Below are 24,392 nucleotides of genomic sequence, written 5' to 3' on the forward strand. Positions count from 1 at the left end.
AAGTTATTGGTGTATATATTGGTGGTACGGGGCTGGTATAATATTAGTGCCCCCATGTGGTCCGAATGTGTAGCTACGGAGCCACACACGTCTCCTGACACGCATTTGCAAATCAGCACACGCATTTGCGAGTCGTCCGCGGCAGGACTGTAGCAAACGTCACCTGTAAGAACACAGCCAATCAAAAGGTCCCGTTTTTACAGGTCGCCCATCTACGGATTTTTGTCCGCATTTAACCATGTGTATGTGCCAACAAATCATTGTACACATTTGCTGATATTTGTCATATATCTGTGACTTCAATCATGCATTGTAGATTGTTGTGACACATTTGTGACTGTGGTTATAGTTTCAGATTCTAGTTACGTATTTTTGGATTGAAGTATTTGCCACAATAAAGACCACATGTATAAAATGCAAAATTTTGGAGGGAATTCTCGCTTACGGCCATACTACCCTGAGAACGCCCGATCTCGTCCGATCTCGGAAGCTAAGCAGGGTCGGGCCTGGTTAGTACTTGGATGGGAGACCGCCTGGGAATACCAGGTGCTGTAAGCTTTTGCACCGCAAAAAATAAATAAATAAAAATAACTTTGACAAATGTAAGCAAGTATGCGAGCTGCTTTTTTATAAATTTCCACATATTCGCCTGACAGGCTGAGAGCACAAAATGCCAACATTCAGCGTCCTCTGCCTTTGGGTGTTGCTACAGTCTCGCCGTGGACGACTCGCAAATGCGTGTGGCAATTTGCAAATGCGTGTCTGGAGACTTGACTGTGGCTCCGGAGCCACACATTGACCAAAAGGGTACCCTCGGAGTCTACAGGTGTAGCAGACATATGACCCGATGCAGTCCGGTTGGGTTGGTGCAGTGAGTGTTTACTAAATAAAAAGTTAATGAATCAATTTTAAAAAATGGTGTTTACTGAATGCAATAAAGGGAAGTATAGTTAATGTCGCAATTAGCAGGTGTGGAGAAGCTTCATTCATTTTTTTTAGCTTCACTGGTTATATCATTGGTTCTTATTTTATTAGTTCCACTTTATTCTTCCATTTATTCCAATTTAATTTAAATAATGTCAAATAAATGGTACATGACCATGGGTGGATAGCAGTGAACGCCCCCCCAAGTTATTGGTGTATATATTGGTGGTACGGGGCTGGTATAATATTAGTGCCCCCATGTGGTCCGAATGTGTAGCTACGGAGCCACACACGTCTCCTGACACGCATTTGCAAATCAGCACACGCATTTGCGAGTCGTCCGCGGCAGGACTGTAGCAAACGTCACCTGTAAGAACACAGCCAATCAAAAGGTCCCGTTTTTACAGGTCGCCCATCTACGGATTTTTGTCCGCATTTAACCATGTGTATGTGCCAACAAATCATTGTACACATTTGCTGATATTTGTCATATATCTGTGACTTCAATCATGCATTGTAGATTGTTGTGACACATTTGTGACTGTGGTTATAGTTTCAGATTCTTGTTACGTATTTTTGGATTGAAGTATTTGCCACAATAAAGACCACATGTATAAAATGCAAAATGTTGGAGGGAATTCTCGCTTACGGCCATACTACCCTGAGAACGCCCGATCTCGTCCGATCTCGGAAGCTAAGCAGGGTCGGGCCTGGTTAGTACTTGGATGGGAGACCGCCTGGGAATACCAGGTGCTGTAAGCTTTTGCACCGCAAAAAATAAATAAATAAAAATAACTTTGACAAATGTAAGCAAGTATGCGAGCTGCTTTTTTATAAATTTCCACATATTCGCCTGACAGGCTGAGAGCACAAAATGCCAACATTCGGCGTCCTCTGCCTTTGGGTGTTGCTACAGTCTCGCCGTGGACGACTCGCAAATGCGTGTGGCAATTTGCAAATGCGTGTCTGGAGACTTGACTGTGGCTCCGGAGCCACACATTGACCAAAAGGGTACCCTCGGAGTCTACAGGTGTAGCAGACATATGACCCGATGCAGTCCGGTTGGGTTGGTGCAGTGAGTGTTTACTAAATAAAAAGTTAATGAATCAATTTTAAAAAATGGTGTTTACTGAATGCAATAAAGGGAAGTATAGTTAATGTGGCAATTAGCAGGTGTGGAGAAGCTTCATTCATTTTTTTTAGCTTCACTGGTTATATCATTGGTTCTTATTTTATTAGTTCCACTTTATTCTTCCATTTATTCCAATTTAATTTAAATAATGTCAAATAAATGGTACATGACCATGGGTGGATAGCAGTGAACGCCCCCCCAAGTTATTGGTGTATATATTGGTGGTACGGGGCTGGTATAATATTAGTGCCCCCATGTGGTCCGAATGTGTAGCTACGGAGCCACACACGTCTCCTGACACGCATTTGCAAATCAGCACACGCATTTGCGAGTCGTCCGCGGCAGGACTGTAGCAAACGTCACCTGTAAGAACACAGCCAATCAAAAGGTCCCGTTTTTACAGGTCGCCCATCTACGGATTTTTGTCCGCATTTAACCATGTGTATGTGCCAACAAATCATTGTACACATTTGCTGATATTTGTCATATATCTGTGACTTCAATCATGCATTGTAGATTGTTGTGACACATTTGTGACTGTGGTTATAGTTTCAGATTCTAGTTACGTATTTTTGGATTGAAGTATTTGCCACAATAAAGACCACATGTATAAAATGCAAAATTTTGGAGGGAATTCTCGCTTACGGCCATACTACCCTGAGAACGCCCGATCTCGTCCGATCTCGGAAGCTAAGCAGGGTCGGGCCTGGTTAGTACTTGGATGGGAGACCGCCTGGGAATACCAGGTGCTGTAAGCTTTTGCACCGCAAAAAATAAATAAATAAAAATAACTTTGACAAATGTAAGCAAGTATGCGAGCTGCTTTTTTATAAATTTCCACATATTCGCCTGACAGGCTGAGAGCACAAAATGCCAACATTCAGCGTCCTCTGCCTTTGGGTGTTGCTACAGTCTCGCCGTGGACGACTCGCAAATGCGTGTGGCAATTTGCAAATGCGTGTCTGGAGACTTGACTGTGGCTCCGGAGCCACACATTGACCAAAAGGGTACCCTCGGAGTCTACAGGTGTAGCAGACATATGACCCGATGCAGTCCGGTTGGGTTGGTGCAGTGAGTGTTTACTAAATAAAAAGTTAATGAATCAATTTTAAAAAATGGTGTTTACTGAATGCAATAAAGGGAAGTATAGTTAATGTCGCAATTAGCAGGTGTGGAGAAGCTTCATTCATTTTTTTTAGCTTCACTGGTTATATCATTGGTTCTTATTTTATTAGTTCCACTTTATTCTTCCATTTATTCCAATTTAATTTAAATAATGTCAAATAAATGGTACATGACCATGGGTGGATAGCAGTGAACGCCCCCCCAAGTTATTGGTGTATATATTGGTGGTACGGGGCTGGTATAATATTAGTGCCCCCATGTGGTCCGAATGTGTAGCTACGGAGCCACACACGTCTCCTGACACGCATTTGCAAATCAGCACACGCATTTGCGAGTCGTCCGCGGCAGGACTGTAGCAAACGTCACCTGTAAGAACACAGCCAATCAAAAGGTCCCGTTTTTACAGGTCGCCCATCTACGGATTTTTGTCCGCATTTAACCATGTGTATGTGCCAACAAATCATTGTACACATTTGCTGATATTTGTCATATATCTGTGACTTCAATCATGCATTGTAGATTGTTGTGACACATTTGTGACTGTGGTTATAGTTTCAGATTCTTGTTACGTATTTTTGGATTGAAGTATTTGCCACAATAAAGACCACATGTATAAAATGCAAAATTTTGGAGGGAATTCTCGCTTACGGCCATACTACCCTGAGAACGCCCGATCTCGTCCGATCTCGGAAGCTAAGCAGGGTCGGGCCTGGTTAGTACTTGGATGGGAGACCGCCTGGGAATACCAGGTGCTGTAAGCTTTTGCACCGCAAAAAATAAATAAATAAAAATAACTTTGACAAATGTAAGCAAGTATGCGAGCTGCTTTTTTATAAATTTCCACATATTCGCCTGACAGGCTGAGAGCACAAAATGCCAACATTCAGCGTCCTCTGCCTTTGGGTGTTGCTACAGTCTCGCCGTGGACGACTCGCAAATGCGTGTGGCAATTTGCAAATGCGTGTCTGGAGACTTGACTGTGGCTCCGGAGCCACACATTGACCAAAAGGGTACCCTCGGAGTCTACAGGTGTAGCAGACATATGACCCGATGCAGTCCGGTTGGGTTGGTGCAGTGAGTGTTTACTAAATAAAAAGTTAATGAATCAATTTTAAAAAATGGTGTTTACTGAATGCAATAAAGGGAAGTATAGTTAATGTCGCAATTAGCAGGTGTGGAGAAGCTTCATTCATTTTTTTTAGCTTCACTGGTTATATCATTGGTTCTTATTTTATTAGTTCCACTTTATTCTTCCATTTATTCCAATTTAATTTAAATAATGTCAAATAAATGGTACATGACCATGGGTGGATAGCAGTGAACGCCCCCCCAAGTTATTGGTGTATATATTGGTGGTACGGGGCTGGTATAATATTAGTGCCCCCATGTGGTCCGAATGTGTAGCTACGGAGCCACACACGTCTCCTGACACGCATTTGCAAATCAGCACACGCATTTGCGAGTCGTCCGCGGCAGGACTGTAGCAAACGTCACCTGTAAGAACACAGCCAATCAAAAGGTCCCGTTTTTACAGGTCGCCCATCTACGGATTTTTGTCCGCATTTAACCATGTGTATGTGCCAACAAATCATTGTACACATTTGCTGATATTTGTCATATATCTGTGACTTCAATCATGCATTGTAGATTGTTGTGACACATTTGTGACTGTGGTTATAGTTTTCAGATTCTAGTTACGTATTTTTGGATTGAAGTATTTGCCACAATAAAGACCACATGTATAAAATGCAAAATTTTGGAGGGAATTCTCGCTTACGGCCATACTACCCTGAGAACGCCCGATCTCGTCCGATCTCGGAAGCTAAGCAGGGTCGGGCCTGGTTAGTACTTGGATGGGAGACCGCCTGGGAATACCAGGTGCTGTAAGCTTTTGCACCGCAAAAAATAAATAAATAAAAATAACTTTGACAAATGTAAGCAAGTATGCGAGCTGCTTTTTTATAAATTTCCACATATTCGCCTGACAGGCTGAGAGCACAAAATGCCAACATTCAGCGTCCTCTGCCTTTGGGTGTTGCTACAGTCTCGCCGTGGACGACTCGCAAATGCGTGTGGCAATTTGCAAATGCGTGTCTGGAGACTTGACTGTGGCTCCGGAGCCACACATTGACCAAAAGGGTACCCTCGGAGTCTACAGGTGTAGCAGACATATGACCCGATGCAGTCCGGTTGGGTTGGTGCAGTGAGTGTTTACTAAATAAAAAGTTAATGAATCAATTTTAAAAAATGGTGTTTACTGAATGCAATAAAGGGAAGTATAGTTAATGTCGCAATTAGCAGGTGTGGAGAAGCTTCATTCATTTTTTTTAGCTTCACTGGTTATATCATTGGTTCTTATTTTATTAGTTCCACTTTATTCTTCCATTTATTCCAATTTAATTTAAATAATGTCAAATAAATGGTACATGACCATGGGTGGATAGCAGTGAACGCCCCCCCAAGTTATTGGTGTATATATTGGTGGTACGGGGCTGGTATAATATTAGTGCCCCCATGTGGTCCGAATGTGTAGCTACGGAGCCACACACGTCTCCTGACACGCATTTGCAAATCAGCACACGCATTTGCGAGTCGTCCGCGGCAGGACTGTAGCAAACGTCACCTGTAAGAACACAGCCAATCAAAAGGTCCCGTTTTTACAGGTCGCCCATCTACGGATTTTTGTCCGCATTTAACCATGTGTATGTGCCAACAAATCATTGTACACATTTGCTGATATTTGTCATATATCTGTGACTTCAATCATGCATTGTAGATTGTTGTGACACATTTGTGACTGTGGTTATAGTTTCAGATTCTAGTTACGTATTTTTGGATTGAAGTATTTGCCACAATAAAGACCACATGTATAAAATGCAAAATTTTGGAGGGAATTCTCGCTTACGGCCATACTACCCTGAGAACGCCCGATCTCGTCCGATCTCGGAAGCTAAGCAGGGTCGGGCCTGGTTAGTACTTGGATGGGAGACCGCCTGGGAATACCAGGTGCTGTAAGCTTTTGCACCGCAAAAAATAAATAAATAAAAATAACTTTGACAAATGTAAGCAAGTATGCGAGCTGCTTTTTTATAAATTTCCACATATTCGCCTGACAGGCTGAGAGCACAAAATGCCAACATTCAGCGTCCTCTGCCTTTGGGTGTTGCTACAGTCTCGCCGTGGACGACTCGCAAATGCGTGTGGCAATTTGCAAATGCGTGTCTGGAGACTTGACTGTGGCTCCGGAGCCACACATTGACCAAAAGGGTACCCTCGGAGTCTACAGGTGTAGCAGACATATGACCCGATGCAGTCCGGTTGGGTTGGTGCAGTGAGTGTTTACTAAATAAAAAGTTAATGAATCAATTTTAAAAAATGGTGTTTACTGAATGCAATAAAGGGAAGTATAGTTAATGTCGCAATTAGCAGGTGTGGAGAAGCTTCATTCATTTTTTTTAGCTTCACTGGTTATATCATTGGTTCTTATTTTATTAGTTCCACTTTATTCTTCCATTTATTCCAATTTAATTTAAATAATGTCAAATAAATGGTACATGACCATGGGTGGATAGCAGTGAACGCCCCCCCAAGTTATTGGTGTATATATTGGTGGTACGGGGCTGGTATAATATTAGTGCCCCCATGTGGTCCGAATGTGTAGCTACGGAGCCACACACGTCTCCTGACACGCATTTGCAAATCAGCACACGCATTTGCGAGTCGTCCGCGGCAGGACTGTAGCAAACGTCACCTGTAAGAACACAGCCAATCAAAAGGTCCCGTTTTTACAGGTCGCCCATCTACGGATTTTTGTCCGCATTTAACCATGTGTATGTGCCAACAAATCATTGTACACATTTGCTGATATTTGTCATATATCTGTGACTTCAATCATGCATTGTAGATTGTTGTGACACATTTGTGACTGTGGTTATAGTTTCAGATTCTAGTTACGTATTTTTGGATTGAAGTATTTGCCACAATAAAGACCACATGTATAAAATGCAAAATTTTGGAGGGAATTCTCGCTTACGGCCATACTACCCTGAGAACGCCCGATCTCGTCCGATCTCGGAAGCTAAGCAGGGTCGGGCCTGGTTAGTACTTGGATGGGAGACCGCCTGGGAATACCAGGTGCTGTAAGCTTTTGCACCGCAAAAAATAAATAAATAAAAATAACTTTGACAAATGTAAGCAAGTATGCGAGCTGCTTTTTTATAAATTTCCACATATTCGCCTGACAGGCTGAGAGCACAAAATGCCAACATTCAGCGTCCTCTGCCTTTGGGTGTTGCTACAGTCTCGCCGTGGACGACTCGCAAATGCGTGTGGCAATTTGCAAATGCGTGTCTGGAGACTTGACTGTGGCTCCGGAGCCACACATTGACCAAAAGGGTACCCTCGGAGTCTACAGGTGTAGCAGACATATGACCCGATGCAGTCCGGTTGGGTTGGTGCAGTGAGTGTTTACTAAATAAAAAGTTAATGAATCAATTTTAAAAAATGGTGTTTACTGAATGCAATAAAGGGAAGTATAGTTAATGTCGCAATTAGCAGGTGTGGAGAAGCTTCATTCATTTTTTTTTAGCTTCACTGGTTATATCATTGGTTCTTATTTTATTAGTTCCACTTTATTCTTCCATTTATTCCAATTTAATTTAAATAATGTCAAATAAATGGTACATGACCATGGGTGGATAGCAGTGAACGCCCCCCCAAGTTATTGGTGTATATATTGGTGGTACGGGGCTGGTATAATATTAGTGCCCCCATGTGGTCCGAATGTGTAGCTACGGAGCCACACACGTCTCCTGACACGCATTTGCAAATCAGCACACGCATTTGCGAGTCGTCCGCGGCAGGACTGTAGCAAACGTCACCTGTAAGAACACAGCCAATCAAAAGGTCCCGTTTTTACAGGTCGCCCATCTACGGATTTTTGTCCGCATTTAACCATGTGTATGTGCCAACAAATCATTGTACACATTTGCTGATATTTGTCATATATCTGTGACTTCAATCATGCATTGTAGATTGTTGTGACACATTTGTGACTGTGGTTATAGTTTTCAGATTCTAGTTACGTATTTTTGGATTGAAGTATTTGCCACAATAAAGACCACATGTATAAAATGCAAAATTTTGGAGGGAATTCTCGCTTACGGCCATACTACCCTGAGAACGCCCGATCTCGTCCGATCTCGGAAGCTAAGCAGGGTCGGGCCTGGTTAGTACTTGGATGGGAGGACCGCCTGGGAATACCAGGTGCTGTAAGCTTTTGCACCGCAAAAAATAAATAAATAAAAATAACTTTGACAAATGTAAGCAAGTATGCGAGCTGCTTTTTTATAAATTTCCACATATTCGCCTGACAGGCTGAGAGCACAAAATGCCAACATTCAGCGTCCTCTGCCTTTGGGTGTTGCTACAGTCTCGCCGTGGACGACTCGCAAATGCGTGTGGCAATTTGCAAATGCGTGTCTGGAGACTTGACTGTGGCTCCGGAGCCACACATTGACCAAAAGGGTACCCTCGGAGTCTACAGGTGTAGCAGACATATGACCCGATGCAGTCCGGTTGGGTTGGTGCAGTGAGTGTTTACTAAATAAAAAGTTAATGAATCAATTTTAAAAAATGGTGTTTACTGAATGCAATAAAGGGAAGTATAGTTAATGTCGCAATTAGCAGGTGTGGAGAAGCTTCATTCATTTTTTTTAGCTTCACTGGTTATATCATTGGTTCTTATTTTATTAGTTCCACTTTATTCTTCCATTTATTCCAATTTAATTTAAATAATGTCAAATAAATGGTACATGACCATGGGTGGATAGCAGTGAACGCCCCCCCCAAGTTATTGGTGTATATATTGGTGGTACGGGGCTGGTATAATATTAGTGCCCCCATGTGGTCCGAATGTGTAGCTACGGAGCCACACACGTCTCCTGACACGCATTTGCAAATCAGCACACGCATTTGCGAGTCGTCCAGGACTGTAGCAAACGTCACCTGTAAGAACACAGCCAATCAAAAGGTCCCGTTTTTACAGGTCGCCCATCTACGGATTTTTGTCCGCATTTAACCATGTGTATGTGCCAACAAATCATTGTACACATTTGCTGATATTTGTCATATATCTGTGACTTCAATCATGCATTGTAGATTGTTGTGACACATTTGTGACTGTGGTTATAGTTTCAGATTCTTGTTACGTATTTTTGGATTGAAGTATTTGCCACAATAAAGACCACATGTATAAAATGCAAAATGTTGGAGGGAATTCTCGCTTACGGCCATACTACCCTGAGAACGCCCGATCTCGTCCGATCTCGGAAGCTAAGCAGGGTCGGGCCTGGTTAGTACTTGGATGGGAGACCGCCTGGGAATACCAGGTGCTGTAAGCTTTTGCACCGCAAAAAATAAATAAATAAAAATAACTTTGACAAATGTAAGCAAGTATGCGAGCTGCTTTTTTATAAATTTCCACATATTCGCCTGACAGGCTGAGAGCACAAAATGCCAACATTCAGCGTCCTCTGCCTTTGGGTGTTGCTACAGTCTCGCCGTGGACGACTCGCAAATGCGTGTGGCAATTTGCAAATGCGTGTCTGGAGACTTGACTGTGGCTCCGGAGCCACACATTGACCAAAATGGTACCCTCGGAGTCTACAGGTGTAGCAGACATATGACCCGATGCAGTCCGGTTGGGTTGGTGCAGTGAGTGTTTACTAAATAAAAAGTTAATGAATCAATTTTAAAAAATGGTGTTTACTGAATGCAATAAAGGGAAGTATAGTTAATGTCGCAATTAGCAGGTGTGGAGAAGCTTCATTCATTTTTTTTAGCTTCACTGGTTATATCATTGGTTCTTATTTTATTAGTTCCACTTTATTCTTCCATTTATTCCAATTTAATTTAAATAATGTCAAATAAATGGTACATGACCATGGGTGGATAGCAGTGAACGCCCCCCCAAGTTATTGGTGTATATATTGGTGGTACGGGGCTGGTATAATATTAGTGCCCCCATGTGGTCCGAATGTGTAGCTACGGAGCCACACACGTCTCCTGACACGCATTTGCAAATCAGCACACGCATTTGCGAGTGGTCCGCGGCAGGACTGTAGCAAACGTCACCTGTAAGAACACAGCCAATCAAAAGGTCCCGTTTTTACAGGTCGCCCATCTACGGATTTTTGTCCGCATTTAACCATGTGTATATGCCAACAAATCATTGTACACATTTGCTGATATTTGTCATATATCTGTGACTTCAATCATGCATTGTAGATTGTTGTGACACATTTGTGACTGTGGTTATAGTTTCAGATTCTTGTTACGTATTTTTGGATTGAAGTATTTGCCACAATAAAGACCACATGTATAAAATGCAAAATTTTGGAGGGAATTCTCGCTTACGGCCATACTACCCTGAGAACGCCCGATCTCGTCCGATCTCGGAAGCTAAGCAGGGTCGGGCCTGGTTAGTACTTGGATGGGAGACCGCCTGGGAATACCAGGTGCTGTAAGCTTTTGCACCGCAAAAAATAAATAAATAAAAATAACTTTGACAAATGTAAGCAAGTATGCGAGCTGCTTTTTTATAAATTTCCACATATTCGCCTGACAGGCTGAGAGCACAAAATGCCAACATTCAGCGTCCTCTGCCTTTGGGTGTTGCTACAGTCTCGCCGTGGACGACTCGCAAATGCGTGTGGCAATTTGCAAATGCGTGTCTGGAGACTTGACTGTGGCTCCGGAGCCACACATTGACCAAAAGGGTACCCTCGGAGTCTACAGGTGTAGCAGACATATGACCCGATGCAGTCCGGTTGGGTTGGTGCAGTGAGTGTTTACTAAATAAAAAGTTAATGAATCAATTTTAAAAAATGGTGTTTACTGAATGCAATAAAGGGAAGTATAGTTAATGTGGCAATTAGCAGGTGTGGAGAAGCTTCATTCATTTTTTTTAGCTTCACTGGTTATATCATTGGTTCTTATTTTATTAGTTCCACTTTATTCTTCCATTTATTCCAATTTAATTTAAATAATGTCAAATAAATGGTACATGACCATGGGTGGATAGCAGTGAACGCCCCCCCAAGTTATTGGTGTATATATTGGTGGTACGGGGCTGGTATAATATTAGTGCCCCCATGTGGTCCGAATGTGTAGCTACGGAGCCACACACGTCTCCTGACACGCATTTGCAAATCAGCACACGCATTTGCGAGTCGTCCGCGGCAGGACTGTAGCAAACGTCACCTGTAAGAACACAGCCAATCAAAAGGTCCCGTTTTTACAGGTCGCCCATCTACGGATTTTTGTCCGCATTTAACCATGTGTATGTGCCAACAAATCATTGTACACATTTGCTGATATTTGTCATATATCTGTGACTTCAATCATGCATTGTAGATTGTTGTGACACATTTGTGACTGTGGTTATAGTTTCAGATTCTAGTTACGTATTTTTGGATTGAAGTATTTGCCACAATAAAGACCACATGTATAAAATGCAAAATTTTGGAGGGAATTCTCGCTTACGGCCATACTACCCTGAGAACGCCCGATCTCGTCCGATCTCGGAAGCTAAGCAGGGTCGGGCCTGGTTAGTACTTGGATGGGAGACCGCCTGGGAATACCAGGTGCTGTAAGCTTTTGCACCGCAAAAAATAAATAAATAAAAATAACTTTGACAAATGTAAGCAAGTATGCGAGCTGCTTTTTTATAAATTTCCACATATTCGCCTGACAGGCTGAGAGCACAAAATGCCAACATTCAGCGTCCTCTGCCTTTGGGTGTTGCTACAGTCTCGCCGTGGACGACTCGCAAATGCGTGTGGCAATTTGCAAATGCGTGTCTGGAGACTTGACTGTGGCTCCGGAGCCACACATTGACCAAAAGGGTACCCTCGGAGTCTACAGGTGTAGCAGACATATGACCCGATGCAGTCCGGTTGGGTTGGTGCAGTGAGTGTTTACTAAATAAAAAGTTAATGAATCAATTTTAAAAAATGGTGTTTACTGAATGCAATAAAGGGAAGTATAGTTAATGTCGCAATTAGCAGGTGTGGAGAAGCTTCATTCATTTTTTTTAGCTTCACTGGTTATATCATTGGTTCTTATTTTATTAGTTCCACTTTATTCTTCCATTTATTCCAATTTAATTTAAATAATGTCAAATAAATGGTACATGACCATGGGTGGATAGCAGTGAACGCCCCCCCAAGTTATTGGTGTATATATTGGTGGTACGGGGCTGGTATAATATTAGTGCCCCCATGTGGTCCGAATGTGTAGCTACGGAGCCACACACGTCTCCTGACACGCATTTGCAAATCAGCACACGCATTTGCGAGTCGTCCGCGGCAGGACTGTAGCAAACGTCACCTGTAAGAACACAGCCAATCAAAAGGTCCCGTTTTTACAGGTCGCCCATCTACGGATTTTTGTCCGCATTTAACCATGTGTATGTGCCAACAAATCATTGTACACATTTGCTGATATTTGTCATATATCTGTGACTTCAATCATGCATTGTAGATTGTTGTGACACATATGTGACTGTGGTTATAGTTTCAGATTCTTGTTACGTATTTTTGGATTGAAGTATTTGCCACAATAAAGACCACATGTATAAAATGCAAAATTTTGGAGGGAATTCTCGCTTACGGCCATACTACCCTGAGAACGCCCGATCTCGTCCGATCTCGGAAGCTAAGCAGGGTCGGGCCTGGTTAGTACTTGGATGGGAGACCGCCTGGGAATACCAGGTGCTGTAAGCTTTTGCACCGCAAAAAATAAATAAATAAAAATAACTTTGACAAATGTAAGCAAGTATGCGAGCTGCTTTTTTATAAATTTCCACATATTCGCCTGACAGGCTGAGAGCACAAAATGCCAACATTCAGCGTCCTCTGCCTTTGGGTGTTGCTACAGTCTCGCCGTGGACGACTCGCAAATGCGTGTGGCAATTTGCAAATGCGTGTCTGGAGACTTGACTGTGGCTCCGGAGCCACACATTGACCAAAATGGTACCCTCGGAGTCTACAGGTGTAGCAGACATATGACCCGATGCAGTCCGGTTGGGTTGGTGCAGTGAGTGTTTACTAAATAAAAAGTTAATGAATCAATTTTAAAAAATGGTGTTTACTGAATGCAATAAAGGGAAGTATAGTTAATGTCGCAATTAGCAGGTGTGGAGAAGCTTCATTCATTTTTTTTTAGCTTCACTGGTTATATCATTGGTTCTTATTTTATTAGTTCCACTTTATTCTTCCATTTATTCCAATTTAATTTAAATAATGTCAAATAAATGGTACATGACCATGGGTGGATAGCAGTGAACGCCCCCCCAAGTTATTGGTGTATATATTGGTGGTACGGGGCTGGTATAATATTAGTGCCCCCATGTGGTCCGAATGTGTAGCTACGGAGCCACACACGTCTCCTGACACGCATTTGCAAATCAGCACACGCATTTGCGAGTCGTCCGCGGCAGGACTGTAGCAAACGTCACCTGTAAGAACACAGCCAATCAAAAGGTCCCGTTTTTACAGGTCGCCCATCTACGGATTTTTGTCCGCATTTAACCATGTGTATGTGCCAACAAATCATTGTACACATTTGCTGATATTTGTCATATATCTGTGACTTCAATCATGCATTGTAGATTGTTGTGACACATTTGTGACTGTGGTTATAGTTTCAGATTCTAGTTACGTATTTTTGGATTGAAGTATTTGCCACAATAAAGACCACATGTATAAAATGCAAAATTTTGGAGGGAATTCACGCTTACGGCCATACTACCCTGAGAACGCCCGATCTCGTCCGATCTCGGAAGCTAAGCAGGGTCGGGCCTGGTTAGTACTTGGATGGGAGACCGCCTGGGAATACCAGGTGCTGTAAGCTTTTGCACCGCAAAAAATAAATAAATAAAAATAACTTTGACAAATGTAAGCAAGTATGCGAGCTGCTTTTTTATAAATTTCCACATATTCGCCTGACAGGCTGAGAGCACAAAATGCCAACATTCAGCGTCCTCTGCCTTTGGGTGTTGCTACAGTCTCGCCGTGGACGACTCGCAAATGCGTGTGGCAATTTGCAAATGCGTGTCTGGAGACTTGACTGTGGCTCCGGAGCCACACATTGACCAAAATGGTACCCTCGGAGTCTACAGGTGTAGCAGACATATGACCCGATGCAGTCCGGTTGGGTTGGTGCAGTGAGTGTTTACTAAATAAAAAGTTAATGAATCAATTTTAAAAAATGGTGTTTACTGAATGCAATAAAGGGAAGTATAGTTAATGTCGCAATTAGCAGGTGTGGAGAAGCTTCATTCATTTTTTTTAGCTTCACTGGTTATATCATTGGTTCTTATTTTATTAGTTCCACTTTATTCTTCCATTTATTCCAATTTAATTTAAATAATGTCAAATAAATGGTACATGACCATGGGTGGATAGCAGTGAACGCCCCCCCAAGTTATTGGTGTATATATTGGTGGTACGGGGCTGGTATAATATTAGTGCCCCCATGTGGTCCGAATGTGTAGCTACGGAGCCACACACGTCTCCTGACACGCATTTGCAAATCAGCACACGCATTTGCGAGTCGTCCGCGGCAGGACTGTAGCAAACGTCACCTGTAAGAACACAGCCAATCAAAAGGTCCCGTTTTTACAGGTCGCCCATCTACGGATTTTTGTCCGCATTTAACCATGTGTATGTGCCAACAAATCATTGTACACATTTGCTGATATTTGTCATATATCTGTGACTTCAATCATGCATTGTAGATTGTTGTGACACATTTGTGACTGTGGTTATAGTTTCAGATTCTTGTTACGTATTTTTGGATTGAAGTATTTGCCACAATAAAGACCACATGTATAAAATGCAAAATTTTGGAGGGAATTCACGCTTACGGCCATACTACCCTGAGAACGCCCGATCTCGTCCGATCTCGGAAGCTAAGCAGGGTCGGGCCTGGTTAGTACTTGGATGGGAGACCGCCTGGGAATACCAGGTGCTGTAAGCTTTTGCACCGCAAAAAATAAATAAATAAAAATAACTTTGACAAATGTAAGCAAGTATGCGAGCTGCTTTTTTATAAATTTCCACATATTCGCCTGACAGGCTGAGAGCACAAAATGCCAACATTCAGCGTCCTCTGCCTTTGGGTGTTGCTACAGTCTCGCCGTGGACGACTCGCAAATGCGTGTGGCAATTTGCAAATGCGTGTCTGGAGACTTGACTGTGGCTCCGGAGCCACACATTGACCAAAAGGGTACCCTCGGAGTCTACAGGTGTAGCAGACATATGACCCGATGCAGTCCGGTTGGGTTGGTGCAGTGAGTGTTTACTAAATAAAAAGTTAATGAATCAATTTTAAAAAATGGTGTTTACTGAATGCAATAAAGGGAAGTATAGTTAATGTCGCAATTAGCAGGTGTGGAGAAGCTTCATTCATTTTTTTTAGCTTCACTGGTTATATCATTGGTTCTTATTTTATTAGTTCCACTTTATTCTTCCATTTATTCCAATTTAATTTAAATAATGTCAAATAAATGGTACATGACCATGGGTGGATAGCAGTGAACGCCCCCCCAAGTTATTGGTGTATATATTGGTGGTACGGGGCTGGTATAATATTAGTGCCCCCATGTGGTCCGAATGTGTAGCTACGGAGCCACACACGTCTCCTGACACGCATTTGCAAATCAGCACACGCATTTGCGAGTCGTCCGCGGCAGGACTGTAGCAAACGTCACCTGTAAGAACACAGCCAATCAAAAGGTCCCGTTTTTACAGGTCGCCCATCTACGGATTTTTGTCCGCATTTAACCATGTGTATGTGCCAACAAATCATTGTACACATTTGCTGATATTTGTCATATATCTGTGACTTCAATCATGCATTGTAGATTGTTGTGACACATTTGTGACTGTGGTTATAGTTTCAGATTCTTGTTACGTATTTTTGGATTGAAGTATTTGCCACAATAAAGACCACATGTATAAAATGCAAAATTTTGGAGGGAATTCTTGCTTACGGCCATACTACCCTGAGAACGCCCGATCTCGTCCGATCTCGGAAGCTAAGCAGGGTCGGGCCTGGTTAGTACTTGGATGGGAGACCGCCTGGGAATACCAGGTGCTGTAAGCTTTTGCACCGCAAAAAATAAATAAATAAAAATAACTTTGACAAATGTAAGCAAGTATGCGAGCTGCTTTTTTATAAATTTCCACATATTCGCCTGACAGGCTGAGAGCACAAAATGCCAACATTCAGCGTCCTCTGCCTTTGGGTGTTGCTACAGTCTCGCCGTGGACGACTCGCAAATGCGTGTGGCAATTTGCAAATGCGTGTCTGGAGACTTGACTGTGGCTCCGGAGCCACACATTGACCAAAAGGGTACCCTCGGAGTCTACAGGTGTAGCAGACATATGACCCGATGCAGTCCGGTTGGGTTGGTGCAGTGAGTGTTTACTAAATAAAAAGTTAATGAATCAATTTTAAAAAATGGTGTTTACTGAATGCAATAAAGGGAAGTATAGTTAATGTGGCAATTAGCAGGTGTGGAGAAGCTTCATTCATTTTTTTTAGCTTCACTGGTTATATCATTGGTTCTTATTTTATTAGTTCCACTTTATTCTTCCATTTATTCCAATTTAATTTAAATAATGTCAAATAAATGGTACATGACCATGGGTGGATAGCAGTGAACGCCCCCCCAAGTTATTGGTGTATATATTGGTGGTACGGGGCTGGTATAATATTAGTGCCCCCATGTGGTCCGAATGTGTAGCTACGGAGCCACACACGTCTCCTGACACGCATTTGCAAATCAGCACACGCATTTGCGAGTCGTCCGCGGCAGGACTGTAGCAAACGTCACCTGTAAGAACACAGCCAATCAAAAGGTCCCGTTTTTACAGGTCGCCCATCTACGGATTTTTGTCCGCATTTAACCATGTGTATGTGCCAACAAATCATTGTACACATTTGCTGATATTTGTCATATATCTGTGACTTCAATCATGCATTGTAGATTGTTGTGACACATTTGTGACTGTGGTTATAGTTTCAGATTCTAGTTACGTATTTTTGGATTGAAGTATTTGCCACAATAAAGACCACATGTATAAAATGCAAAATTTTGGAGGGAATTCTCGCTTACGGCCATACTACCCTGAGAACGCCCGATCTCGTCCGATCTCGGAAGCTAAGCAGGGTCGGGCCTGGTTAGTACTTGGATGGGAGACCGCCTGGGAATACCAGGTGCTGTAAGCTTTTGCACCGCAAAAAATAAATAAATAAAAATAACTTTGACAAATGTAAGCAAGTATGCGAGCTGCTTTTTTATAAATTTCCACATATTCGCCTGACAGGCTGAGAGCACAAAATGCCAACATTCAGCGTCCTCTGCCTTTGGGTGTTGCTACAGTCTCGCCGTGGACGACTCGCAAATGCGTGTGGCAATTTGCAAATGCGTGTCTGGAGACTTGACTGTGGCTCCGGAGCCACACATTGACCAAAAGGGTACCCTCGGAGTCTACAGGTGTAGCAGACATATGACCCGATGCAGTCCGGTTGGGTTGGTGCAGTGAGTGTTTACTAAATAAAAAGTTAATGAATCAATTTTAAAAAATGGTGTTTACTGAATGCAATAAAGGGAAGTATAGTTAATGTCGCAATTAGCAGGTGTGGAGAAGCTTCATTCATTTTTTTTAGCTTCACTGGTTATATCATTGGTTCTTATTTTATTAGTTCCACTTTATTCTTCCATTTATTCCAATTTAATTTAAATAATGTCAAATAAATGGTACATGACCATGGGTGGATAGCAGTGAACGCCCCCCCAAGTTATTGGTGTATATATTGGTGGTACGGGGCTGGTATAATATTAGTGCCCCCATGTGGTCCGAATGTGTAGCTACGGAGCCACACACGTCTCCTGACACGCATTTGCAAATCAGCACACGCATTTGCGAGTCGTCCGCGGCAGGACTGTAGCAAACGTCACCTGTAAGAACACAGCCAATCAAAAGGTCCCGTTTTTACAGGTCGCCCATCTACGGATTTTTGTCCGCATTTAACCATGTGTATGTGCCAACAAATCATTGTACACATTTGCTGATATTTGTCATATATCTGTGACTTCAATCATGCATTGTAGATTGTTGTGACACATTTGTGACTGTGGTTATAGTTTCAGATTCTTGTTACGTATTTTTGGATTGAAGTATTTGCCACAATAAAGACCACATGTATAAAATGCAAAATTTTGGAGGGAATTCTCGCTTACGGCCATACTACCCTGAGAACGCCCGATCTCGTCCGATCTCGGAAGCTAAGCAGGGTCGGGCCTGGTTAGTACTTGGATGGGAGACCGCCTGGGAATACCAGGTGCTGTAAGCTTTTGCACCGCAAAAAATAAATAAATAAAAATAACTTTGACAAATGTAAGCAAGTATGCGAGCTGCTTTTTTATAAATTTCCACATATTCGCCTGACAGGCTGAGAGCACAAAATGCCAACATTCAGCGTCCTCTGCCTTTGGGTGTTGCTACAGTCTCGCCGTGGACGACTCGCAAATGCGTGTGGCAATTTGCAAATGCGTGTCTGGAGACTTGACTGTGGCTCCGGAGCCACACATTGACCAAAAGGGTACCCTCGGAGTCTACAGGTGTAGCAGACATATGACCCGATGCAGTCCGGTTGGGTTGGTGCAGTGAGTGTTTACTAAATAAAAAGTTAATGAATCAATTTTAAAAAATGGTGTTTACTGAATGCAATAAAGGGAAGTATAGTTAATGTGGCAATTAGCAGGTGTGGAGAAGCTTCATTCATTTTTTTTAGCTTCACTGGTTATATCATTGGTTCTTATTTTATTAGTTCCACTTTATTCTTCCATTTATTCCAATTTAATTTAAATAATGTCAAATAAATGGTACATGACCATGGGTGGATAGCAGTGAACGCCCCCCCAAGTTATTGGTGTATATATTGGTGGTACGGGGCTGGTATAATATTAGTGCCCCCATGTGGTCCGAATGTGTAGCTACGGAGCCACACACGTCTCCTGACACGCATTTGCAAATCAGCACACGCATTTGCGAGTCGTCCGCGGCAGGACTGTAGCAAACGTCACCTGTAAGAACACAGCCAATCAAAAGGTCCCGTTTTTACAGGTCGCCCATCTACGGATTTTTGTCCGCATTTAACCATGTGTATGTGCCAACAAATCATTGTACACATTTGCTGATATTTGTCATATATCTGTGACTTCAATCATGCATTGTAGATTGTTGTGACACATTTGTGACTGTGGTTATAGTTTCAGATTCTAGTTACGTATTTTTGGATTGAAGTATTTGCCACAATAAAGACCACATGTATAAAATGCAAAATTTTGGAGGGAATTCTCGCTTACGGCCATACTACCCTGAGAACGCCCGATCTCGTCCGATCTCGGAAGCTAAGCAGGGTCGGGCCTGGTTAGTACTTGGATGGGAGACCGCCTGGGAATACCAGGTGCTGTAAGCTTTTGCACCGCAAAAAATAAATAAATAAAAATAACTTTGACAAATGTAAGCAAGTATGCGAGCTGCTTTTTTATAAATTTCCACATATTCGCCTGACAGGCTGAGAGCACAAAATGCCAACATTCGGCGTCCTCTGCCTTTGGGTGTTGCTACAGTCTCGCCGTGGACGACTCGCAAATGCGTGTGGCAATTTGCAAATGCGTGTCTGGAGACTTGACTGTGGCTCCGGAGCCACACATTGACCAAAAGGGTACCCTCGGAGTCTACAGGTGTAGCAGACATATGACCCGATGCAGTCCGGTTGGGTTGGTGCAGTGAGTGTTTACTAAATAAAAAGTTAATGAATCAATTTTAAAAAATGGTGTTTACTGAATGCAATAAAGGGAAGTATAGTTAATGTGGCAATTAGCAGGTGTGGAGAAGCTTCATTCATTTTTTTTAGCTTCACTGGTTATATCATTGGTTCTTATTTTATTAGTTCCACTTTATTCTTCCATTTATTCCAATTTAATTTAAATAATGTCAAATAAATGGTACATGACCATGGGTGGATAGCAGTGAACGCCCCCCCAAGTTATTGGTGTATATATTGGTGGTACGGGGCTGGTATAATATTAGTGCCCCCATGTGGTCCGAATGTGTAGCTACGGAGCCACACACGTCTCCTGACACGCATTTGCAAATCAGCACACGCATTTGCGAGTCGTCCGCGGCAGGACTGTAGCAAACGTCACCTGTAAGAACACAGCCAATCAAAAGGTCCCGTTTTTACAGGTCGCCCATCTACGGATTTTTGTCCGCATTTAACCATGTGTATGTGCCAACAAATCATTGTACACATTTGCTGATATTTGTCATATATCTGTGACTTCAATCATGCATTGTAGATTGTTGTGACACATTTGTGACTGTGGTTATAGTTTCAGATTCTAGTTACGTATTTTTGGATTGAAGTATTTGCCACAATAAAGACCACATGTATAAAATGCAAAATTTTGGAGGGAATTCGCGCTTACGGCCATACTACCCTGAGAACGCCCGATCTCGTCCGATCTCGGAAGCTAAGCAGGGTCGGGCCTGGTTAGTACTTGGATGGGAGACCGCCTGGGAATACCAGGTGCTGTAAGCTTTTGCACCGCAAAAAATAAATAAATAAAAATAACTTTGACAAATGTAAGCAAGTATGCGAGCTGCTTTTTTATAAATTTCCACATATTCGCCTGACAGGCTGAGAGCACAAAATGCCAACATTCAGCGTCCTCTGCCTTTGGGTGTTGCTACAGTCTCGCCGTGGACGACTCGCAAATGCGTGTGGCAATTTGCAAATGCGTGTCTGGAGACTTGACTGTGGCTCCGGAGCCACACATTGACCAAAAGGGTACCCTCGGAGTCTACAGGTGTAGCAGACATATGACCCGATGCAGTCCGGTTGGGTTGGTGCAGTGAGTGTTTACTAAATAAAAAGTTAATGAATCAATTTTAAAAAATGGTGTTTACTGAATGCAATAAAGGGAAGTATAGTTAATGTCGCAATTAGCAGGTGTGGAGAAGCTTCATTCATTTTTTTTAGCTTCACTGGTTATATCATTGGTTCTTATTTTATTAGTTCCACTTTATTCTTCCATTTATTCCAATTTAATTTAAATAATGTCAAATAAATGGTACATGACCATGGGTGGATAGCAGTGAACGCCCCCCCAAGTTATTGGTGTATATATTGGTGGTACGGGGCTGGTATAATATTAGTGCCCCCATGTGGTCCGAATGTGTAGCTACGGAGCCACACACGTCTCCTGACACGCATTTGCAAATCAGCACACGCATTTGCGAGTCGTCCGCGGCAGGACTGTAGCAAACGTCACCTGTAAGAACACAGCCAATCAAAAGGTCCCGTTTTTACAGGTCGCCCATCTACGGATTTTTGTCCGCATTTAACCATGTGTATGTGCCAACAAATCATTGTACACATTTGCTGATATTTGTCATATATCTGTGACTTCAATCATGCATTGTAGTTTGTTGTGACACATTTGTGACTGTGGTTATAGTTTCAGATTCTAGTTACGTATTTTTGGATTGAAGTATTTGCCACAATAAAGACCACATGTATAAAATGCAAAATTTTGGAGGGAATTCTCGCTTACGGCCATACTACCCTGAGAACGCCCGATCTCGTCCGATCTCGGAAGCTAAGCAGGGTCGGGCCTGGTTAGTACTTGGATGGGAGACCGCCTGGGAATACCAGGTGCTGTAAGCTTTTGCACCGCAAAAAATAAATAAATAAAAATAACTTTGACAAATGTAAGCAAGTATGCGAGCTGCTTTTTTATAAATTTCCACATATTCGCCTGACAGGCTGAGAGCACAAAATGCCAACATTCAGCGTCCTCTGCCTTTGGGTGTTGCTACAGTCTCGCCGTGGACGACTCGCAAATGCGTGTGGCAATTTGCAAATGCGTGTCTGGAGACTTGACTGTGGCTCCGGAGCCACACATTGACCAAAAGGGTACCCTCGGAGTCTACAGGTGTAGCAGACATATGACCCGATGCAGTCCGGTTGGGTTGGTGCAGTGAGTGTTTACTAAATAAAAAGTTAATGAATCAATTTTAAAAAATGGTGTTTACTGAATGCAATAAAGGGAAGTATAGTTAATGTCGCAATTAGCAGGTGTGGAGAAGCTTCATTCATTTTTTTTAGCTTCACTGGTTATATCATTGGTTCTTATTTTATTAGTTCCACTTTATTCTTCCATTTATTCCAATTTAATTTAAATAATGTCAAATAAATGGTACATGACCATGGGTGGATAGCAGTGAACGCCCCCCCAAGTTATTGGTGTATATATTGGTGGTACGGGGCTGGTATAATATTAGTGCCCCCATGTGGTCCGAATGTGTAGCTACGGAGCCACACACGTCTCCTGACACGCATTTGCAAATCAGCACACGCATTTGCGAGTCGTCCGCGGCAGGACTGTAGCAAACGTCACCTGTAAGAACACAGCCAATCAAAAGGTCCCGTTTTTACAGGTCGCCCATCTACGGATTTTTGTCCGCATTTAACCATGTGTATGTGCCAACAAATCATTGTACACATTTGCTGATATTTGTCATATATCTGTGACTTCAATCATGCATTGTAGATTGTTGTGACACATTTGTGACTGTGGTTATAGTTTCAGATTCTAGTTACGTATTTTTGGATTGAAGTATTTGCCACAATAAAGACCACATGTATAAAATGCAAAATTTTGGAGGGAATTCTCGCTTACGGCCATACTACCCTGAGAACGCCCGATCTCGTCCGATCTCGGAAGCTAAGCAGGGTCGGGCCTGGTTAGTACTTGGATGGGAGACCGCCTGGGAATACCAGGTGCTGTAAGCTTTTGCACCGCAAAAAATAAATAAATAAAAATAACTTTGACAAATGTAAGCAAGTATGCGAGCTGCTTTTTTATAAATTTCCACATATTCGCCTGACAGGCTGAGAGCACAAAATGCCAACATTCAGCGTCCTCTGCCTTTGGGTGTTGCTACAGTCTCGCCGTGGACGACTCGCAAATGCGTGTGGCAATTTGCAAATGCGTGTCTGGAGACTTGACTGTGGCTCCGGAGCCACACATTGACCAAAAGGGTACCCTCGGAGTCTACAGGTGTAGCAGACATATGACCCGATGCAGTCCGGTTGGGTTGGTGCAGTGAGTGTTTACTAAATAAAAAGTTAATGAATCAATTTTAAAAAATGGTGTTTACTGAATGCAATAAAGGGAAGTATAGTTAATGTCGCAATTAGCAGGTGTGGAGAAGCTTCATTCATTTTTTTTAGCTTCACTGGTTATATCATTGGTTCTTATTTTATTAGTTCCACTTTATTCTTCCATTTATTCCAATTTAATTTAAATAATGTCAAATAAATGGTACATGACCATGGGTGGATAGCAGTGAACGCCCCCCCAAGTTATTGGTGTATATATTGGTGGTACGGGGCTGGTATAATATTAGTGCCCCCATGTGGTCCGAATGTGTAGCTACGGAGCCACACACGTCTCCTGACACGCATTTGCAAATCAGCACACGCATTTGCGAGTCGTCCGCGGCAGGACTGTAGCAAACGTCACCTGTAAGAACACAGCCAATCAAAAGGTCCCGTTTTTACAGGTCGCCCATCTACGGATTTTTGTCCGCATTTAACCATGTGTATGTGCCAACAAATCATTGTACACATTTGCTGATATTTGTCATATATCTGTGACTTCAATCATGCATTGTAGATTGTTGTGACACATTTGTGACTGTGGTTATAGTTTCAGATTCTTGTTACGTATTTTTGGATTGAAGTATTTGCCACAATAAAGACCACATGTATAAAATGCAAAATTTTGGAGGGAATTCTCGCTTACGGCCATACTACCCTGAGAACGCCCGATCTCGTCCGATCTCGGAAGCTAAGCAGGGTCGGGCCTGGTTAGTACTTGGATGGGAGACCGCCTGGGAATACCAGGTGCTGTAAGCTTTTGCACCGCAAAAAATAAATAAATAAAAATAACTTTGACAAATGTAAGCAAGTATGCGAGCTGCTTTTTTATAAATTTCCACATATTCGCCTGACAGGCTGAGAGCACAAAATGCCAACATTCAGCGTCCTCTGCCTTTGGGTG

General features: G+C 42.6%; 22 non-coding genes across 22 annotated transcripts; all 22 read left to right on the plus strand.

Moving 5' to 3' along the window:
* The first annotated feature begins 439 nt into the window (after nucleotides 1–439).
* On the plus strand, nucleotides 440–558 carry LOC148336511 (5S ribosomal RNA). Its single transcript, XR_015843911.1, has one exon. It is a non-coding gene; the product is annotated as a 5S ribosomal RNA (ribosomal RNA).
* A 1,009-nt stretch (nucleotides 559–1,567) lies between these two features.
* On the plus strand, nucleotides 1,568–1,686 carry LOC148336512 (5S ribosomal RNA). The gene has a single exon (XR_015843912.1). It is a non-coding gene; the product is annotated as a 5S ribosomal RNA (ribosomal RNA).
* Nucleotides 1,687–2,695: 1,009 nt separating this feature from the next.
* LOC148336513 (5S ribosomal RNA) lies at nucleotides 2,696–2,814 on the plus strand. The gene has a single exon (XR_015843913.1). It is a non-coding gene; the product is annotated as a 5S ribosomal RNA (ribosomal RNA).
* A 1,009-nt stretch (nucleotides 2,815–3,823) lies between these two features.
* Nucleotides 3,824–3,942, plus strand: LOC148336514 (5S ribosomal RNA). The gene has a single exon (XR_015843914.1). It is a non-coding gene; the product is annotated as a 5S ribosomal RNA (ribosomal RNA).
* A 1,010-nt stretch (nucleotides 3,943–4,952) lies between these two features.
* Nucleotides 4,953–5,071, plus strand: LOC148336515 (5S ribosomal RNA). Its single transcript, XR_015843915.1, has one exon. It is a non-coding gene; the product is annotated as a 5S ribosomal RNA (ribosomal RNA).
* Nucleotides 5,072–6,080: 1,009 nt separating this feature from the next.
* Nucleotides 6,081–6,199, plus strand: LOC148336516 (5S ribosomal RNA). The gene has a single exon (XR_015843916.1). It is a non-coding gene; the product is annotated as a 5S ribosomal RNA (ribosomal RNA).
* Nucleotides 6,200–7,208: 1,009 nt separating this feature from the next.
* Nucleotides 7,209–7,327, plus strand: LOC148336517 (5S ribosomal RNA). Its single transcript, XR_015843917.1, has one exon. It is a non-coding gene; the product is annotated as a 5S ribosomal RNA (ribosomal RNA).
* A 1,011-nt stretch (nucleotides 7,328–8,338) lies between these two features.
* On the plus strand, nucleotides 8,339–8,458 carry LOC148336518 (5S ribosomal RNA). Its single transcript, XR_015843486.1, has one exon. It is a non-coding gene; the product is annotated as a 5S ribosomal RNA (ribosomal RNA).
* A 1,005-nt stretch (nucleotides 8,459–9,463) lies between these two features.
* On the plus strand, nucleotides 9,464–9,582 carry LOC148336519 (5S ribosomal RNA). The gene has a single exon (XR_015843918.1). It is a non-coding gene; the product is annotated as a 5S ribosomal RNA (ribosomal RNA).
* Nucleotides 9,583–10,591: 1,009 nt separating this feature from the next.
* Nucleotides 10,592–10,710, plus strand: LOC148336520 (5S ribosomal RNA). The gene has a single exon (XR_015843919.1). It is a non-coding gene; the product is annotated as a 5S ribosomal RNA (ribosomal RNA).
* Nucleotides 10,711–11,719: 1,009 nt separating this feature from the next.
* Nucleotides 11,720–11,838, plus strand: LOC148336521 (5S ribosomal RNA). The gene has a single exon (XR_015843920.1). It is a non-coding gene; the product is annotated as a 5S ribosomal RNA (ribosomal RNA).
* A 1,009-nt stretch (nucleotides 11,839–12,847) lies between these two features.
* Nucleotides 12,848–12,966, plus strand: LOC148336522 (5S ribosomal RNA). Its single transcript, XR_015843922.1, has one exon. It is a non-coding gene; the product is annotated as a 5S ribosomal RNA (ribosomal RNA).
* Nucleotides 12,967–13,976: 1,010 nt separating this feature from the next.
* On the plus strand, nucleotides 13,977–14,095 carry LOC148336523 (5S ribosomal RNA). The gene has a single exon (XR_015843923.1). It is a non-coding gene; the product is annotated as a 5S ribosomal RNA (ribosomal RNA).
* Nucleotides 14,096–15,104: 1,009 nt separating this feature from the next.
* Nucleotides 15,105–15,223, plus strand: LOC148336524 (5S ribosomal RNA). Its single transcript, XR_015843924.1, has one exon. It is a non-coding gene; the product is annotated as a 5S ribosomal RNA (ribosomal RNA).
* A 1,009-nt stretch (nucleotides 15,224–16,232) lies between these two features.
* Nucleotides 16,233–16,351, plus strand: LOC148336525 (5S ribosomal RNA). Its single transcript, XR_015843925.1, has one exon. It is a non-coding gene; the product is annotated as a 5S ribosomal RNA (ribosomal RNA).
* A 1,009-nt stretch (nucleotides 16,352–17,360) lies between these two features.
* Nucleotides 17,361–17,479, plus strand: LOC148336526 (5S ribosomal RNA). Its single transcript, XR_015843926.1, has one exon. It is a non-coding gene; the product is annotated as a 5S ribosomal RNA (ribosomal RNA).
* Nucleotides 17,480–18,488: 1,009 nt separating this feature from the next.
* LOC148336527 (5S ribosomal RNA) lies at nucleotides 18,489–18,607 on the plus strand. The gene has a single exon (XR_015843928.1). It is a non-coding gene; the product is annotated as a 5S ribosomal RNA (ribosomal RNA).
* Nucleotides 18,608–19,616: 1,009 nt separating this feature from the next.
* LOC148336528 (5S ribosomal RNA) lies at nucleotides 19,617–19,735 on the plus strand. Its single transcript, XR_015843929.1, has one exon. It is a non-coding gene; the product is annotated as a 5S ribosomal RNA (ribosomal RNA).
* Nucleotides 19,736–20,744: 1,009 nt separating this feature from the next.
* On the plus strand, nucleotides 20,745–20,863 carry LOC148336529 (5S ribosomal RNA). Its single transcript, XR_015843930.1, has one exon. It is a non-coding gene; the product is annotated as a 5S ribosomal RNA (ribosomal RNA).
* Nucleotides 20,864–21,872: 1,009 nt separating this feature from the next.
* LOC148336530 (5S ribosomal RNA) lies at nucleotides 21,873–21,991 on the plus strand. The gene has a single exon (XR_015843931.1). It is a non-coding gene; the product is annotated as a 5S ribosomal RNA (ribosomal RNA).
* A 1,009-nt stretch (nucleotides 21,992–23,000) lies between these two features.
* Nucleotides 23,001–23,119, plus strand: LOC148336531 (5S ribosomal RNA). The gene has a single exon (XR_015843932.1). It is a non-coding gene; the product is annotated as a 5S ribosomal RNA (ribosomal RNA).
* Nucleotides 23,120–24,128: 1,009 nt separating this feature from the next.
* LOC148336532 (5S ribosomal RNA) lies at nucleotides 24,129–24,247 on the plus strand. Its single transcript, XR_015843934.1, has one exon. It is a non-coding gene; the product is annotated as a 5S ribosomal RNA (ribosomal RNA).
* Nucleotides 24,248–24,392: the final 145 nt, after the last annotated feature.

Source organism: Idiotropiscis lumnitzeri, chromosome 5, assembly GCF_059441095.1.
Source record: "Idiotropiscis lumnitzeri isolate Australia: NSW breed Sydney's pygmy pipehorse chromosome 5, RoL_Ilum_1.0, whole genome shotgun sequence".
In the NCBI taxonomy this organism is placed as follows: Eukaryota; Metazoa; Chordata; class Actinopteri; order Syngnathiformes; family Syngnathidae; genus Idiotropiscis; species Idiotropiscis lumnitzeri.